Below are 13,609 nucleotides of genomic sequence, written 5' to 3' on the forward strand. Positions count from 1 at the left end.
TCAAATAACCTGGTTGGCACCTGACCAAAAGGACCAATAAGGAAAGAAGATACTTTCAAATCTGGGGGGGCGGGGAGAAGAGGTTTTGTTTGTGCTCTGTTTGTTTGTTCCCCTCTCTGGATGGAGAGAGAGACCAAGCAGGTAAAACCTCTCCTGAAAACATACCTGAAATGATACATCTAAAATTACAGAAATTGTAAGTAAAGGCAAGGAAATGCATTAGATTATCTTTTGTTTTAGCTTGTGAATTTTCCCTATGCTATGCGGGAGTTTTATTCCTGTTTTTTGTAACTTTGAAGCTGAGCCTAGAGGGGAATCCTTTGTGTTTAAATCTTTTTATCACCCTGTAAAATTACCTTCCATCCTGATTTTGCAGGTGTGATTCTTTTACTTTTTCTTTAAATAAAGTTCTCCCTTTAAGAACCTGTTTGATTTTCAGTGTCCTAGAGACAAAGGGTCTGGTCGGTACTCACATTATTCTCAAGCCTCCCCAGGAAAGCGGGTGAAGAGGCTTGGGGGAATATTTTGGGGAAATAGCGACTCCAAATGGCCTTCTTCCTGAATTTTGGTCTAAATCACTTGGTGGTGGCAGCAAGAGACAAGGAAAGGATTTGTGCCTTGGGGAAGTTTTAACCGATGCTGGTAGAAATAAGCTTAGGGGGGTCTTTCATGTGGGTCCCCACATCTGTACCCCAGAGTTCAGAGTGGGGAGGGAACCCTGACACAGACCCTCTCATATTGCCTGCCCTGGCAGGAACCAGTGTGATGGATGGGACATCTTCTAGGCAGTTAGGATGAGGCTTTCAGAACCAAACTAATGAGTGTACTACTACAAATAATAAAGATGTCTGTGGTGCAGAAGATCCGGTAAGTAATATAGTAATTCCAATTCACTCTGCTGCAGCAAACCAATTCAGTATTATTAATGGTATGGTGGCAAGAAGTGCAGGATACACTGGCTTTTTTGAGCCCTGCAGGTCTCCCTTCCAAATCGTGCCCAGTCCTGATCCAGCTTGGCTTATGAGATCCAGTGAGATCATAGCTATAGTGTATGGCACACTGTTCTGCCAAAAGCAGCAGTGGGAACTGAACCAACTTTTCTCAAATCAATGAGATCTAGCAGCTTATTCTCTGTTTGTGGGGCAACAAGAGTGCAACTGTGTGTTTCTTTGTGTGTGTTTTCTTTTGAAAAGTGTCAATTCAGAGTTTCAAACTCATTTATGTAGCTCCGCGCATATTGATAAATTAGTGGTAAATATGGCTTTCGTGATAAACACTCAGAGCAGATCTGCCATGTCACTTTATTATTTATAAAGACTTTGGGGATTCTTTCCAGGCCAGCTGACTCACAACTTTGAAGTCACTGAGCAAAGATTCAACCTCTTCTTCACTCAATAGATGCTTTCAGCTGCAAATCCTACTTGTACATTCAGGGCTAAAATCTTGTCTATTGAAAGAGCTGTAGCTTCAAAATGTAGCAGAGCTGTATTAACGCTTCATTTCCTACAGTGAATCATTTTGCCTATGAAAGTGTAAGAGATGGGGACATTAAAAAAACAAAACAAAAAAAACAACCCTCCGTGCTGTGGAATGGATTCTTTTCTTTCTCTAGATGACTTTATCCCATCATAGCAGTAAAATGCAGTGATATGGAATAATTATGCATTTTAAGCCTTTCCAATTGATATACTGTTGGGTAAATATATGCACTGAATGCTTCAGAGTGACTTTGGAGAGCAAAACACAAGGACGTTATGAATAAAAGAAGCACTCACTTAGACTATGGGGTATATTAACCACTTTTACATCATTAGTCTCTATTCAAGATTAAAGTAGGTATATTGACAGAAAAGGGATTGTAAAAATGTCATTGTGGGGCTGCATAATTTGTCATCTCCCAATAGCTTCTATTATCAAATTTGCTCAGTTTCTAGTTTCCAGAAGTGATTTTTCTAGATGCCTGAAAATTTAACCCAGGATCAGAAAATTCAACTCTGCTCTTTCTACTTTTAGCAGCACTGCTGGGAGAAAGGGTGCTTTCACTGGAAACTGACTGACATCTGGGTTGGTGATATGAGAGGCAGAAAGGAATCCAGCTCAGTTTCCTCTATTGTCTTTTCAGTGTTGGCAATATTAAAAATTTGATTTAGTCAGCAAAGTAAACTGGAGGACATCAAAGTGGCAGATATGTTGAGTTAAAAGGTGCCATTTTTTCAAGGTGATTTTTTCTTAAAGTGGACACACTCTTTAATTCAAGACATTGGACTCCCTGTGAATGGCTATAAACTGCGAAAAAGAGATGGGAGAGACTGTTCTACCATAGATCAAGAATGTGCCTAATATGTTGTTTTTGCCTGTTTTCTTTGATGTTTTCATCTAGTGAGTTTGTAAGTAATATCCATAAATCAATGGAGGTAACAAAAAGTACAAATACAAGTCAAATGGTAAATTCATAATTAGAAATTTGAGAATAAGTTATTAAAGGTTTTGGATATGTCAAATATATTTAATGCATATAATATTTTTCACATTTTTATTAGTCTGTTATTGTGGAATTAACCACTACTTCCAAAACAGAGCTCTGTAACTGCTAAAATAGGTAGCAGATAGGGTCATCTCCTTGTACAGCTAAAAGTTTGGTATTTTGATGTTCACAATTGATTTAAAGGTACGTCTGTGGCTTTGTATTTCTTTTTCTTTGTATCATGAAAACAATAAAAGAAATGCCTGAAAAAATATGTTCGCCAATCTAGAGGCAATAAATATAATGATGTGGAAAGTCTTTGGATGAAGATGGTGGCAAAGAACATTGGAGGACTCATGGTGGTAGAAATCATCAAATCAGGAAAAGGTTGTGGCTGAGCTCCTCTTAGAATATAACATTAAAATCCTATAAAATGGTAACAGTGTGGGGGATTTTTACCTGCCCAGATATGTTGGCTATAGAACTGCTTTTAAGAAAAAGCTTGATGCAGAAATTGTTGGGTGAAGTTCTGTGCAAAAGAGAAGATTGTTACGATCTCATCTTGTCTTAAAATCTATGAAAAAAACCTGTTTCTGAAGCTTTGTTTGCAAGATTCCATACCTTGACCCTATAAATAGCAACGAGACTAAGGGCTTGCTACACTTACCGAGGATCGATGCTGCGGCGGTCGATTTAGCCGGTCTAGTGAAGACCCGCTAAATTGATTGCTGATTGCTCTCCCATTGACTCCTGTACTGCACCTGATCGAGAAGAGCGAGGGGAGTCGATGGGAGAGCGTTTCCTATTGACGTCATGTAGTGTGGACCCCGTGGTAAGTAGATTTGAGTTATGCTATTCACGTAACTCAAATTGCGTAGCTTAGATCGACTTTTCCCTTTAGTCGAGACAAGGCCTAATCCTCATTCCAAGTGCAAAGCCTGACAAAATGGCCTCTGTGCACAGACTTCCGCTCGGGTTGCAGGGAAAAAGAATGTCCTCTCGCCTAAAGAGCTGGTTGTAGAACATCTGAACAACCCCCACACAGCTGCTAGTATAGTGTCAGGTCTGCTGTATTATCTGTAGTCCACTCTGTGGCAGCTACATGTGTTTTAGCCAGTGGATTCCTATAATTTCAGAACCCCCGGTCATTTCTCCAGCTCTGCTTCTGTGCTGTCCAGTCTCACTTGACCCTCTAACCCTTTTCTCTGCTGTTGTGGAGCACAGGGATGGGTAGGCCCCATACAAATATTCTCCATGGCTATGCTCCATCCTCTCATCAGAACCTTGCTAATTCTGCTAACTATGAGACCTTCTGTGGCCCTTTTTGTAAATTGGAAGATTTAGTCTGATGTGCTGCAGTCTACTTTTGGCTAAGGATGAGGGAGTAATTCATTTTTCATGCCCATCTTTGGCCTCTCAGCAGTGATTATTAACAAGGATACTCCAGAGTGCCAATTTTGGAGGTGGCAATCCCTCTACTAGTAAAGGGATTGGTCATGCCCCATAGGCATTTGAGATCTGGTGGAGAAACATTATTCACCTATTTTTAATGCTGCATGGAGCTAGATGCAATGTTATTGCTGTTCCTACATAAATGTATTGTACAGGTCATGCCTTATAATTTAAGGCATAGAATCCATGAAAGAGCTAGACTTGGCCTCAGCCATTAATTGTTGTTGTTAACAGCACATAGATAAAGATGCTAGATAGACAATAAAAACCTTTCAGGTGCAAAAGGCTGCTGTATTTTAAGACAGTTTTTCTTTATTCATTTGAGTGTGTGTGTGTGGCGGGCTTTGTACCTTGTCTACCCCTTAAGTCAGGGGGGCAGGAGGTAACCCCGCCTCTCTACACCCATGTCTGCTCCCTCCCCCGGTAGTCAGCACAGTGTGGCCCAATGGCCAGGGTCCATCTATTGCCTCTTCCCAAGTGAAGTAATGCGGCCTAGCGGCCGGAGTCCATTCAGTGTGCCCTTAGGGCAGTGTGGCCCGACGTCCAGAGTCTGCCTAATTCTCCTCCCCTAGTGGGCTAGCACAGCCTAGTGGCCATAGTCAATACAGCTACCTCTGGAGGCAAAACAGGGGGCCTAGTGGCTGGGGGCTATCACAAGGGGGTGGCGACCCCCGGTAGGGAGGCCCAGACCCACCCAACTCCACTGGGCCCTGATAGCGGTGGAGTGGTCTGCCAAGAGGTCGGCGGGGAATCCTACCGAAACACGCTGACCTCATAAGGGCGGGAGGTATCACTCCCTCACCTTCCCTGGGTCACTGCCTACCGGCTCTCCTGCAGCAGTAGTCCATATGGTATCAGGGTCTCCAGGCTCCTCAGCACCAGACGCTCCCTGGGGTTCCGGTAGCGGCAGGCCTCTGGTCCAGGTTTCTGGCTCTTCAGCTCTCATAGGTAAGGGCTGTAACAGTTCCTGGGCTGGAGCCCCTACTGAGTCTCCTTTCTCCTCGGCAGTCAGCCCTGACTGAGCAGCTCTGCAGGCTTTTATACCTGACTTCCAGGTGGAGCATGCCCAGCAGAGCCTCGGGGGTGGGGCTTCCTCTGCTAGAAGAGAAGGTTTAAACCCCTCCGTACCAGTGTGGGGCTGTTCTGCCCCGTCACAGTGTGTGCTTTTTAAAATAGCTTTTTGTGGATATGCAGGGCTAATTACTCAGAGTAGTTGCAGAGGTGCAAATTGGGGCAGAATTTTGTTTTGCTTCATTTTTTGTTTCACTTGTTTGCATTTAGCAATGGAAATCTTACGACTTATGGTGGGTTGCTGTATTTATTACATTCATCAACTAACCAACCATCACAATAACCCAATAATTGAGAGAAGTAATATTATCCTCATTCTATAAAAGGGGGAAATTGAGATACATGGAACCTAGATTTTGGATGTGGCTGAGTTTTGCTTGCTCTATGGCTAAAAGTCGCATAAGGGAAAAGCCAGCACTGGTATCGGCACATAGGAGTTAAACTATTTGCCCAAAGTCTCTGAGGGAAATGGCATCATAGGCAGGATTTGAAGGCAGGATTTCCTGGCTTCCAGTTCTGTGGTGAGACAGCTAAACTACACTGTCTGTTCCTGGGTATATTCTGGAGCTGGATGGATTCATCTATTGTTTGTAATATACACTATCTGAAAAATAACATGTTGGGCCAGCTTTTTGCTCCAGCTTCAATCAAAAGTCCTGTTGACTTCAGGATCATGTCTTTAGTAGATTTTATACTTGCTTTTCCTAAATTGGCTTTGTAATTATGTTTGTAATATTTTTCTTTTTTCTGAAATTCTCTGATACATGATATGCTTTTCCCATCTGTCTCTGTCCAAATTAAAATTGTTTGTGAAGTTAGTTTTAGTTCTTTTATTGCATCATTATACTGAGCAGCCTGTCAGTGCTTCCATTCTAAACCCAGTTGTATAGGGCTTTATGACGCAGCTGTGCGATATTATTCTGAGCTGAAACTTGGCTTTAAATGACTCAGACTCAAGCCCCCCCCATCTTTTTTTAATACAGATAAGTAAAATAAATTGGTATGGGATGCATTTTGAAGTTAGAGGATCAAATGTTTAGACATGGAATGGTTCTGGAGGTTGGTTTTTGCCCCTCTTACTTAGAGGGAGGCTGTATCATTAGTACAGTTAGCAAGTATTGGTAACTAGTACATAGAAGATAATCACTTCTAACTTATGAGCCTGATTCTTCTCTCAGTTTTATACTGGTGTAATTCCATTAACTTCAATGGGGTTACTCCTGATTTACGTTGGCATGAGTGGGAAGAGATTCAGGTCCTGTATGTATATGGCTCTCTTCTAATTTACTCCAATTTTTTCACCACTGTAACCTATATACATACAGAGATATCAGACTACCACAACCTTTATGGCCTCTTGTGTACACATGTATTGATAGGTAAGATATGGGTCAAATTATGGTTAAGGCACTGGCTGCATTGGTGAGCAAGTGTGGATGTACAGTTCCTGGAGACATTGGGACTGATTCTGCTCCTATTTACACCTAACTCCACTGATTTCATTGGAGTTACTCCTGATTTACATTACTGTGGGAGGAGACTTGGACCCATGATCTCTCTCACACACACAATCTAGATATATAAAATATTATTTTAAAATAATTAAATCTTCTTAGGGTCACATCTTACTAACCCTGACTCAGATGACACATGTTTAGTCTTGAGAAAAGAAGACTGAGGGGGACCTGATAAGAATCATCAAACATGTTAAGCGTTGTCATAAAGAGGACAGGGACCGGTTGTTCTCCACGTCAACTGAAGGTAGGACAAGTAATGGGCTTTATGCAGCAAGGGATATTTAGGTTAGATATTAGGAAGAACTTTCTAACCAAAAGGGTAGTTAAGCTCTGGCATACGCTTCCAAGGGAGGTTTTGGAATCCCTATCCTTGGAGGTTTTTAAGAACAGGTTGGACAAACACCTGTCAGGGATGATCTAGGTTTATTTGGTCCTGCATCAATGCAAGGGGCTGGACTTCATGATCTCTTGAGGTCCCTTCCAGCCCTACATCTCTATGATTCTATATGCCTGTTCCCATAGTCCTGTGTGGAACTAGGCATGTGAGAAAGAGTAATCATCACATTAGTAAGGGTTTGCAGACTAAGTCCTTACTTACTATTTTGAAAGACTGGCTATTAGGGATACTTAGAAACTCATTGTTTAATGTTTTCCAATACAAATGTTAGCTCCGTACTGGATTAATACACCATGGTTGGATATGATACACTCTAATAGCTCTGAAGGACCTGCTAGCAAATATGGTTTCTGACATCTTTTAGAGTCCTGACTAGCCCAATATATTGAAGCAGCAAATGTCTGAGATCCATTTAGTGACCTCTCTGAAAAATAAGTTGACAGAATCCATCATGACTAAATGTGTCTAAGATGAGTGATCTGTGATGTGCTGAGCTGGGGAGAGCCTTGGTGCATTTGTTCAGATCAAGAATCATCTTTCACTAAGACCTGGATTGAAGTGAAAGTGACTAGAAATTTTTGTTTGGCTGTCATGGCAGGCACTCATCTCTGGAATGCTCCCTGGCAGCCCAATGTGGAACCACGGTTACCTCTCTGCTTCAGTTTCCCCTAGTGGGCTTTCAATAAGTTCAATGAGGCTGGCGAACAGAGCCCATTCAAGGGTCTAGTTTATTTAATTGACCACCAAATGTGGTAAACAAGCAAGCTTTCTCCAATAAGCTTTCTCCTTCTTTGATAAGTCCCCAGGCTTTAGAAGGCCCAGGTATTCCTTAACTAATTAACTACCACCCAGACATAGGTGCATCTGGATTGGCGTATTCTCCTTAGTGGAGCCTGTCACAGGGAGGGTGAGTACCTGACCCTTCAGAGAGCCAGTCCCTGTGGACAGTCACCATTTGTGTTATTTTTTAGAGAAACCTCATTAAATACTGCCATTAAGTAGGAGAGTTCAAATTAACGCCTCGAAAATGCAAAAAAATAACAAAAGAATGGCATGAACCATGGGTTACCTAAAGCAAGACTGAATTTAACCTTCTGGGCCTCTAGAGCCAAAGGCAGCCTTTGATATGAACGAGTGCAACCCCACTGAAGTCAATGAGCCTCATTCTCTACTGCCCTGCATCTTGTGGAGGGAATTACACTTGTGTAAAAGGTTTCAGAGTAACAGCCGTGTTAGTCTGTATCCGCAAAAAGAACAGGAGTACTTGTGGCACCTTAGAGACTAACAAATTTATTTCAGCATAAGCTTTCATGGGCTACAGCTCACTTCTTCAGATGCATAGAGTGAAACACACAGACAGAAGATATTTATACAGACAGAGAACATGAAAAGGTGGAAGTACGCATACCAATTGTAAGAGGACAATCAATTGAGATGAGCTATCAGTAGCAGCAGAAGAAAAAACTTCGAAGTGATAATCAAGATGACCCATAGAAGGTGTGAGGAGAACTTAACATGGGGGAAAAAAATTCAATTAGTGTAATGACCCAACCATTCCCAGTCTCTGTTTAGACCTAAGTTAATTGTGTCTAATTTGCATATTAATTTGAGTTCAGCAGTCTCTCTTTGGAGTCTGTTTTTGAAGTTTTTTTGTTGCAAAACTGACACCTTCAAGTCTGTCACTGAGTGATTAGAGAGGTTGAAGTGTTCTCCCACTGGTTTTTGAATGTTATGATTCCTGATGTCAGATTTGTATCCATTTATTCTTTTGCATAGAGACTGCCCAGTTTGGCCAATGTACATGGCAGAGGGGCATTGCTGGCACATGATGGCATATATCACGTTGGTAGATGTGCAGATGAACGAGCCCCTGATGGTGTGGCTGATGTGGTTAGGTCCTATGATGATGTCACTTGAATAGATACGTGGACAGGGCTGGCATCGGGCTTTGTTGCAAGGATAGGTTCCTGGGTTAGTGTTTTTGTTGTATGGTGTGCAGTTGCTGGTGAGTATTTGCTTAAGGTTGGGAGGCTGTCTGTAAGCGAGGACTGGTCTGTCTCCCAAGATCTGTGACAGTGAGGGATCATCTTTCAGGATAGGTTGTAGATCTTTGATGATGCGTTGGAGAGGTTTCAGTTGGGGGCTGAAGGTGGCGGTAGTGGCGTTCTGTTATTTTCTTTGTTGGGCCTGTCCTGTAGTAGGTGGCTTCTGGGTACTCTTCTGGCTCTGTCATTCTGTTTTTTCACTTCAGCAGGTGGGTATTGTAGTTTTAAGAATGCTTGATAGAGATCTTGTAGGTGTTTATCTCTGTCTGAAGGATTGGAGCAAATGCGGTTGTATCTTAGAGCTTGGCTGTAGACAATGGATCGAGTGGTGTGTCCTGGATGGAAGCTGGAGGCATGTAGGCAAGTATAGTGGTCAGTGGGTTTCCGGTATAGGGTGGTGTTTATGTGACTATCGAGGGCTTCTTTTCCATGGGTCCAGATGATAAAGATATCATCAATGTAGCGCAAGTAGAGTAGGGGCGTTAGGGGACGAGAGCTAAGGAAGCGTTGTTCTAAGTCAACCATAAAAGGAGCGTAAAGTGCTACCAAATCAGAATGGTAACATTTTACACCCGCTTAGCCCAGGGGTAAATGGCTCCACAAGGTTCTAGGAAATGGACAGGTAAGCCCAATGTAACAAATTAACTGCAATGAAATCATACCCAGTAACACCAAGGGCTCAGTTGGGCCCACAATATGTGAGATCACGCAGGGTGATTATGGATAAACGTGTATATACTAAAATTGCATTCCTTAACGTTCACTCTTTTCTCCAGGCCATTCCTTTATGTTAATATCAGCTCTTTTTTTTTTTTTACTGAATCACAAAATAACTCTATAGTATTAAAAAGAGGAATCTTGTATAATGTGTGTATGGGTGAAGACTTCAGGGAGGGAATCCTGGCTCCATTGAAGTCAATGGCATTTTGCTGTTAGCTTCCAATGTGTCAAAATTTCATCCCTCATCTTCGCATTTCTTATGGCCTCTTGTGTAAACATAGATAATGGCCTAACTAAAACTTTAAGCCAGTGTCTGCAAGTCGGAGCAGGCTGGAGATGCGTTGCTCTAGTAGGAATTCCTGGAGATATCAGGCCTGATTTACACCAGTGTGGGAGGAGAATCCAGCCTGCTGTCTTCCGGAGACAGCTGGGGAGAGAGCAGGCCAAAGTAGCCCGTGAAACACCCTTTAAAAGAATGCAGCAGGAATTCTACCAGTTTTGGCTCTGGACCAGTGCTGCAGAGTAGTGTGAATGCATTAGCAGGGTCATGGCTCTGTCTGCATCTCTTCCTACCCACTTTGAGAAGGCTCACAGAGGGAATGTATCAACTGGAATTATAACTAGCCTCTGTGCTTCGTGTGCTCTCCCCTTCCACCTCACTCCCATTGTGTATTTGTGCAGGGCTAGTCATAAATATGTATTTATTGTATATGCTGTTTCTTATTAAAGCAGAAGTAATGTTTTGTTCGCAGGCATCAGGGTCAGTTACATCCATATATCTTTTCCTAGCAGCTATAGGAGAAGGAAAAACTCCCCAAAGTGCTTTTGACTTTTCAGGGTATTTAAGCTTAAAAAATTGACCTGGCAGAAGTCCAATCTGGAAGATTTTAATCTGAAAATAACAGTGTATTAAATATCTACTGTCACTGCTCACATATTTTTTTATTGTTAGTTTGAGTATATCATGTGTTGAGTTTTTTTGGGTGGGGTATTTAAATTACCCAGAGGTACATTGGAATGATTACAAAATCATACTTAATTCTTTGACTTCAGTGAAGTTATTCTGGATTTACATTGGTTTAACTAACAGCAAAATTTGTGCTATTGTTGGATTACAGATAAGCGTGATTACATGTCAAAACGGGTAAATTTGTTTAAGCTCCAAATCTTGATAATACCCCTTAGAAGTAACACACAGAGATTTTTCACTTTTTTGTTTAAATAACAAACTAAAAATGTGTCTAGACTATGACCATGAGCTTGAATCTGATTTCATTTACACAATTCTCCATTGCATTCCAGCCATCTTAGGTTATTGTGACTCCACTGAAACCAGTGGAGTTGTATTTGCATAAAACTAGTGTAGTGAATTTAAGAATCAGGTCCTCACTTCAGTGGAATTATTCCTGATTTACAGTTATGTAACAAAGATCTGAGTGTGACAGATCTTTTGTTCAACATGGTAAATTACAGATAGTACTGGCCCTGAACTATGGGGTCCCACATATGGGCTTGTCTCTGACCCATTTCTACTGTATCCTGGATTAAACATCTTGTGGTTGAATAAAAAAAAAATCCCTTTACTTAGGACTTTACAGTGATAAATCATGTGCAGGAAAAAAGTGAAAATTATCTTTGCATGTGCCCAGGTGGTTAGAAACATGGGGATGAAGGAAAGCCCTTATTTGTAAGCCTGTGAAGGAAAAACAATAGACTTTCAGCAAATGCCTACATTTTCCCATGTGTTTTATATTCATAAGAGCAGCATCTTGACACAGTATTAGTATAATCATGTGAATGAAGACCTGACTGTGGCAGTTCTTAAAGCAGGAGGCAGAGATGCACAAGAGTGCCATGGTGCTATGTGTTTAGTTCAGCTAGGGAGGGGAAAAAACCAAAACAAAATAAACAAACCCACCACAACATCCCTGGAGTTATTAATGGATAACTTTCAAATGAGAATGGTGATGAAGATTATAAATCTTAATTCCAGTAAGCACTAAGCTTAAAATAAATAGTTTGTGTTTTTGTTGAAAGTCTCAGAGGGCCCCTGCGGCTAGCATATAAATGTTTTACCACTGTTAACATTTTATTTTGAATTACAACGAATTCAACTGTTTTGACCAAAACAACTCCTACAAGTGAATACACTGACTCAGTGGGTGTAGTACTCTAAAATGGATATCTTCTTGTATTTAAGTACATTTTAATACAGTCTGTTTGCATATGGTGCATACCGGTGCCAAGAAAAGCAAAGCTGCACATGCCTTATCTAGCTTTCTTACTCCGTGTTTTTTCTGTCTTGAAAGCTGACATATTTTTATCATTATTATCCCTGTAGTTCCCAGATATTTCAGATAATAGACTCTAACTTGATCTTTTGGAACTTGTGCAGGTCTATATCTTAGCTTTGGCTTCTTGGGGTGAAGTTTGTGTCCTTCCACAACCTAAACTGCACATATGTTGGAAACCAGTTTAAATGTGTGGATATTTTAACACTGATTTCAGATGGACCTCGGTGGTGTTAGTGGAATAGAGGGGGCTCATGGGTTCATTATTGGGATACAAAACTCTTCACATCTATGTACTTCGTATCTAATTCAGGTCCATAATGACCACAGGTCATTATGCTCTGATGACTGTTGGAGGGCCTTGTTAAATGAATTTGCTCTCAATGCAGATACGAGTGGAGGAGTGTCCCCGCACCGAAACCTACATCAGTTAGCAGTCTCAGCAGGGCTAAATGGGAATGGAGACCGATCCATGGAGATTGCCTCTCTTGAAGGGGCAGAAGCACATCAGTGGGGCAGTGAGGGAAAGCTTGTACTACTTTTGTCTGAGCTGTATCTAAGTCATGCATAACTAGAGTACTTGGCAATTAATTTGGCATATTTCATTCTTTAAAAAAATGAGTCTAAGGTTACATCTACTTTTTATTTAATATGGTCAAGAAGCAAATGCAATTCAGTAATTTAAATGAGTCGCCGTTCTGTTATCCGTAAGCAGGGCCAGCTCCAGGCCCCAGCCGAGCAAGCTCGTGCTTGGGGCGGCAGATTTCAAAGGGCGGCATTCCATCTAATCCTTTTTCGTTTGTTTTGTTTTGTTTTGCGCTTCACCGCTTTGGCCGCCCTTGTAGGTTTTTTCTTTTTGGTTTACTGCTCCCGCCGCCCTGTAGGGGGCGGAGGAGGGGAGTGCCCTGCATCAAACCCGGTAGGGCAGTCCGCGTCCTTCTCTGCCTGCCGAACGGAGCGGCGCGGAGCCCTCCCAGCAGGTGGCGCAGTGGGAGGGGCCGCGTGGCAAGCGCCCTGCTTAAGGAAGCCCTGGCCGCACCCCTTCTCCTCTCCCCCTCTCCCCCGCTAGCCGGGGTGCGCACTCCGCTGCCCAGGGTCTGCAGGGCCGGGAGTCCCCCTGCACCCATGCTCCCACCGCCTCGCAGGTATTTTTTTTGTTTTTATTTTTTCTTTCTTTCGCCACTCCGGCAGGTGGGCCAGTTTGTCGTCCCCCCCGACCGTCGCTCCGGCCAGGGGCAGGTTTGTTTCCCCTCCCCCTTTGCTGCTCCAGCCGGCCGATTTGTCCACCCCCCTTTGCTGCTCCGGCCGGGGGCAGGTTTGTTTTCCTCCTCCCCTCCCTCCCCCCGCCCTCCTCCCCGGCTGCTCCGGCCGGCCAGGCGTTTTTTGCTTTGGGCGGCAAAAAAGCCAGAGCCGGCCCTGTCCGTAAGCATCTTGCTTTATCCCTATGTGTATATTTTCATTCCATAACCACCAGCAAGAACTGTCATCTGAAAAGGGAGAAGTGAGGAGATCAGTGGAGAAAGGAGAAATCTTTTCTTTCCGATACAATACCGCATGAGGAAAAGATCAATAATACTTTGATCATTACATTTTGAAAATGACCTGACACAAGTCGTCAATGGCTCAGCCATGCTAAACATGTGTGGTTCTCA

General features: G+C 42.5%; 1 protein-coding gene across 2 annotated transcripts in view; it reads left to right on the forward strand.

Moving 5' to 3' along the window:
• Positions 1-13,609, forward strand: part of SORCS2 (sortilin related VPS10 domain containing receptor 2) — an 810,911-nt gene that overhangs the window by 152,409 nt on the left and 644,893 nt on the right. The gene's annotated exons all lie outside the window — the stretch shown is intronic.

Source organism: Trachemys scripta, chromosome 5 (assembly GCF_013100865.1).
Source record: "Trachemys scripta elegans isolate TJP31775 chromosome 5, CAS_Tse_1.0, whole genome shotgun sequence".
NCBI lineage: Eukaryota > Metazoa > Chordata > Testudines > Emydidae > Trachemys > Trachemys scripta.